The following is a 6259-nucleotide window of genomic DNA, read 5'->3' on the forward strand; positions in this document are numbered from 1 at the left end:
GTGAGTTTTCCTTCCCTGACGCATTCATCTTGTTGCAGACATCTGAGATTTAGTGCACACTGCTGTGTTTGAGCAAGCTGCCTTTTGTGCTTGGTGTTGTGTCCTGTAAATGCCATCTCTCCATCGAGGGCTGTGATCGGGACATAGTCTGTTGGGTTTTTTTTCGTTCCCTCACCCCTGCTTTTCTCCTCCTCTCTCTCCATCTCTCTTTCTCTCCCCTTCTCCTTCTTCATTTCTCTGTCCATCTCTCTCTCTTTCCATCTCTCCCTCTGTCCACCCTCCGCCCCACCCCACCTCCTCCGTCACACAGGGGGGGAAGGGAAAATAAAGGCATCAATATTTAATCCCCTCACTCCGGGTTAGGAGTCCCACCTCAGCCATTAAAGTTTAAACATGCAGATGTGTGATTAAACCTGATAGAGGCGGGGGGGCGAGGGAGAGGAGAGACAATAGAAAGAAGAAGAGAGGGAGGCATTCAGAGGAAAGAGAGAATGGCAGAGAGAAAAACAGAGGGGGAGGGTGGACTAGTCATAGTTATGAATTGCTTTAATAGTTATCTGTGTCCGAATAGTTATTTGGAGAATAGTGTGCTCATTAATATTGGGGCGTGTTCACTGTGACCTTAAGTTTGGATGATTAGGGTCATATGTATCGTTATTATTTCTCTGGCCTTTGCCTTTTTTGTTAATATTTCTTTAGGCTTTTGGACAGAAACGTTTGATTGAATTTAAATGCGTGTGAGTGTGTGCATGCAACTGCATGCCTGTGTGTGTGTCTGTGTGTGCTTGCGTTGTGCCTCCGTGTGTGTGTCCATGCCTGTGTGTGCATGTCTGTGTGTGTCCCTGCATGTGTGTACATGTGTGTGTGTCCATGCCGTTGAGTGCGTGTGTGTGTGTGTCCCTGCATCTGGGTACATGTGTATGTGTGTGTTCGTGCATGTGGGTATGTGTGTGTGTGTGTGTTCATGCACGTGGGTACATGTTTGTGTATCCATGCTTGTGTGTACATGTGTGTCCATGCCAGTGTGTACACGTGTGTGTGTTTGCCCATCCATGCAAGTCTGCATGCATGCAGTACATGTGTGTGCGTGTGGGTGAGGTGATGGGTTGGCGCCCTAGTTCACCTGCCCCCTGCTAAGCCCTGTCCTCTGAAGTACTTCCTACCTGGCGTGAAGGGGCCCCAGAGCCAGGCCCAGAGAGGCCTGCCCTTCCGAAAGGGGGACCGGCTCCTTCCCAAGTGCTCCTGCAGTGCCCCAGGCAGGAAGAAGCAGGAGCTTATTAGAGCTACTGTATTTAAAGATTCATGGGAAGGTGGTCCAGTAGGGTTTATTAACGCCAAGAGCCCCCGGGTGGCACGTCAAGGTGACCGCGGCACGGGGGGAGGTCAGGGGTCAGGGCAGAAACAGGACCCAGCTGGCAGGCCAGGTTGTTAAGGGCAGAAGAAACTAAAACTGGGCCTTTGATCCTTTGGTGCCTTTGTCGAGGCGGAAAGCCATCTCTCAACACTTCCCAAAGCCATATCGCAGTCACTACAGCCAGTGACCGGGCTGTATCCCGCAGTATCCTCTGGTAAAAGCGTCATGTCTCCACGGCCCCTCCAGGACCAGAGCCGGGCTAGAAGAACCCCTCACAGTGCTCTTGCCCCTGAGGAAGGAGAGATGACTGAGAGAGAGGAGGAGAGACGAAGGAAGAGAAGAGCCGGGCGAGAGCATCTTGATTCAAGGTCTCAGAATACTACTGCAGGCAGCTCAGGGCAGGGGAGAGACACTGCTGCCCCAGGGGGCCAAGGGGGAGCTGGAGGGAGGATGGGAGGTGAAGGGCCACAGCTTCCCAGCTCCAGGGTCCCGAGTTCGATTCCAGCCTCTATGGCACCCGTCTGTGTGGAGTTTGCATGTTGTCCCCAAATCCCAAATTCACATGGGTTTTCCAACTAGACATTGGCCACTCATCATTGGTCTAGAACTGTCTCTCTCCAGAGACGTGGGGGGAGTCAAGGGCATTTCATACTGGCTGATTCCCCGTACAACACATTATTTTGTAAGTATGTACTTGGTATGGTGGAATTATACATCCATTTTCTGGATTATCCTCTTTATCCAGTTCAGGGTTGAGGGAGAGCCGGAGCCTAGCCCAGCAAACAATGGGAGTAAGGCAGGATACCACCTGGACAGGACACCTGTCCATCACAGGGCACACAGACAGAGACACACACTCACACCAGCGCCAGTTTTCCCAGAAGTCCATTAACCCACAGCGTGTCCTTGGGCTGTGGGAGGGAACCCATGTGAACATGGGGAGAACATACAAACTCCACACAGACAGCAGCCCAGGGCCCCAGCGCTGTGTGGCAGCACTGCCAACACAGTGACACTGTGCCATGTTGGAAACGGACGCAGAGGCGAGAAAGCGCGGCCGCGAGGCGGGAGGAAAAAACGAAAAAATCGTTGGTTTTTTTAAATCAAAACCAAGAACGAAACTCTTCCCCCGAGCGCGCGCGCTTGCCAGTCTCTCCCGGAAGAGAGGCGCGCACGTGCGGAGAGTCGTTTTCGTTAATGTGCTCCGCCGTCGGTTTAATTAACAGGAGAGAGAGAGAGAGAGCGGGCGAGAAAGAGGCAAAATAAAGAAAAAAAACATCGCGTTTCCTCAGGAGGAAAGAGAAAAATGAAGGTAAAGACGACGGAGGAAGGGAAGAGTGACGAAAGGAAGGCGGGAGAGTGGTGGCGGAGGAAGACGGGCAGGGGTTATCCACAAAGTCAAGTGGTTTATTATTCCCCGTGAGGCTCCTCATTAATACTGACCCTCCCTCCCGACTGGTCCTGAGACAGGGAGGGAATTCCTGGTCACGCCCGCTGCGCGATCTTCACCGATTAGAGGGCAGTTAATTGGCACTCTGGGGGGGTCGGGGCTGGGTACTCTCAGTCATCGCGCCCCACCGGCCTGGTCCTCGGACCGACTTCACACGCTGCCAGTCCGGAGGGCACGGCGGCACCAGAACAGGCCGGACCGGAAAGAGAAACGGCGCTGCCGGCGCAGCTGTGGAGGGTGCCGGGAGCGGTCAGGACGGAAGTTTAGGAAAGCACGGAGCCCGGAGAAGGAGAGGCGTCGGAAAATAAAATCAAGAGCGTGTCTTTTCGGGGTTGTTATGTTTTTTTTTTTTAAGTGAGTGACTCGAGGGGTGTCGCTGGGCGAGGTGGCGTGTCCCGGGAGACCCAGCCTCGCCGGCGCGCGTGCGGGTGAGCGCGGCTCTCACAGGTGTCGAGTTCGGAGAGCGGGTGCGCGTGGGAGGTCTGAGCTAAAACAACACGAGATCGGACTGGGAGCCGGCTCGTCTTCTTAGACCCTAACCCCCCCCAAAACACACACACACACACACTCACACACTCCTCCTGACAGCCTGTCCTCAGACAGACCCCCCCACTCCCCCCTCCTGCCCAACCCAGCAAGAATCTTCGCAGCCCGAATAAGCCAGTCGCTCTCTCAGTCTCCGGCGCCACAGACACTTCGTGGAAAGGGCTGTGCGCGACTTTTTCCCTCTCGTGTCGCTTCTTTCCCCTTAGTGGGCGGGTTGGGGTTCTTCCACTCCACGTACACGCTCCCACGCATTGCGCTGTGGACTGTAGGCTCTACCCGCGCTGAAACCACAGTCCAGCCCGGATTCGCTTCGGCTTCGGCTTCGGTTCGGATACCGTCGCGGAGCAGTGGGCGAGTTTTTATGCTTATTCGTGTATTTTGAGTGTGGTGGTAGATAAGAAGCCGACTGGGGAGAGGAGAGGAGAACTAGCATCGACAAGTTCAAACACTTCGAAAGGGCGCCTCGCACGCTCCGCCCGGGGTCCGAGAGAGCCCCACGCTGCGTGCGCGGGGAGTTTGCGGGGCACAGAGCCGGACCGCTCCCCGCATCGCCCAGGCGCGTCTCCGCGCTGGCCCTCGGCAGAGCCGCAGCACAACAGGTAAGAGCGCCCGGGTCTCTTTCGCTCTTTCACGAACTGTTTTCCACAGCTATCTGCGACAGCGGCGTGTGTCTTCCCCCGTCCCGATACCGGCGCCCCCGGCACCCCGATCGGCACCGGACGTAGAGAAAGCGGGGCACCGTCATGCTCTGATTCTGAGGGCTCCACAGGAAAAGTGTGGATTAAGACACGAAATACAGAGAGAGATTCTGAGATTTTAAATGTTTGCATCCAATGTGTTTGTTTAGGAAGGATAGGAAGTACAGAACAAAAAAGACGTCCGATGGCAAACTAAATATAAATGTTGGTAAGAAGGGCAATAGATGATCAGATTTAAAGAGTTAAATATATATTGGTTTAAATTTAAACAAGGTGAGTTCATATGTCCATATCCATGCAAATAAGGACACACTGATTGTCAGTCCGATTATATATGAAAATAACATCAGCGCAGACAACCTGAACGATGTTGATGCTGAATAAGACGCTGCAGAATATTTTCTGTTGAGTGATTTGCGTCGATCTAAATAAACATGGTATTTATTTAGAGAATAACCTGTTAGATCCGCGGCGGTGCAGAAAATTCAGTGGCAATGTGAAGTCAAATCCTGTCTGTGCAACAACGACAAGATAATATTTTTAGAAACATTCATGGTAAGAAATACTGCAAATCCAGGTTATGTGACCAAAATATACGTTGAAAGTATTATTAAGACAATATACTTAATGTTATTGTCTTATTAAAACATTATTTTATTGATTATTATTTCTAATATTTATTAGTAATAAGAGCCTGCCTCTCAGGATTCGGACCTTTGTGGCCTGATTTACCTTCAGAACGCAGCTCTCTGATTTTAGTGTTTTAATGGAGCACCCTTATGCTGGATCAACAGTCTTGCGATACCCCAGTGCAGGTGAGGATGGTCCAGCACATCTGTGGGAGCCTTGTGCAGTCTGGAAACACAAATCATCAAGAATTATTAATGTTGTGATAATAATTCGTGTCTATTCGCCCTGCATTTAGAATGGGCGTTGTGTGTCTCCAGAGCCTCCTGTCAAACGTTGTAAGGCTGCCCGCATAAATACAGGTTCGCACAATATACACCCTCACACAATACAATGACTCTCACAAACCATTAAAATACACACTATATAAACGCACAATATATTGGCACAATATAAACACTCTCACAAAATGCATCAGAAAACACGCACAAAATACACATATAAAATGCATCAAAATACTCACAAAATACACTCGCACAATATAAACACTCTCACAAAATACATCAAAATAAACCCTCGCACAAAGTACACTCACACAAAATACATCAAAATACACCCTTGCACAAAATACACACTCGCACAAAATCAGATCTCCTCTTCTTCATGCTTTGACTGAACACCCGCCAGCGTAATGGAAGCAATCACAGCCGCAGGAGGCGGAGGACTTGAGAGAGCCAATTAAGGATCGTTAATGCCTTTTAACGAATATAACAATTAGCCAGTGCCTGGGAAGGGTCCTTCGGTTCTCCGAGCAGGTGGCTTCTCGGCCGGGCGGAGGGGAGAGGCGCTGGGTTTCTGAAAGAGGCTTGTGGACTGAAATCTCACAGCCATCCTGCGTGTGAAGGATCGGGGAAGCACTGGAGCACTGTTGAAGAGGGTGGTTTCTCAGACATGCATTTCCACCTCCCCTTTTATTCTTCTTATTCCCCACAGAAACCCCGACCGCCCCCCCTCCACTCCAATTCCTCCTCCACGCCGTCTTAGGAAGGACACATCATCGGAAGTTCGGGAACAATCCGGACGGCGCTTGCGGCAGCCAGGCTTGGACTCTCCGAGCCTCCGATCCCCTATCGCCTGCGCAGGAGGACGCCGCCTGATTTTCAGGACTTCAGACCCGGTCGGCTGGTTAGGTTTGGAGTTCCTATTCGTAGGGAAGACTAGACCCCCATTCTTCCGGGCCGGCCAGTGGATTCGTAGAGCAACAGCATGGAAACGGGGGAGCAGTCCGGGTGAGCTGTCCTGTGTCTACAGCCTGCACTCGGAGCTGGTGTCAGGGCCAGTGGCCCAGCCTGGATTCCCCTGCAGCTGGTTTAGGCTGCTCCTCCCCAAGAAACCCCAGCCGTTAGAGGGAATAAGCTGCTGTATCCTGAGCCAGAGGAAGGCACAGGGGGCAGAACGCCGCGACGCGGGAAGGGGGGAGAGTTCCTCTGTGGTGAAGATCGGACGAGAGGAGCCGGTTTAAAACTGTCCCAGAACAACACCGATGTCCTACTGCCTTTCTCTTCAGTCCGGGAGGGAAAAAGA

The sequence above is a fragment of the Lepisosteus oculatus genome, chromosome 1 (assembly GCF_040954835.1).
Source record: "Lepisosteus oculatus isolate fLepOcu1 chromosome 1, fLepOcu1.hap2, whole genome shotgun sequence".
NCBI lineage: Eukaryota > Metazoa > Chordata > Actinopteri > Semionotiformes > Lepisosteidae > Lepisosteus > Lepisosteus oculatus.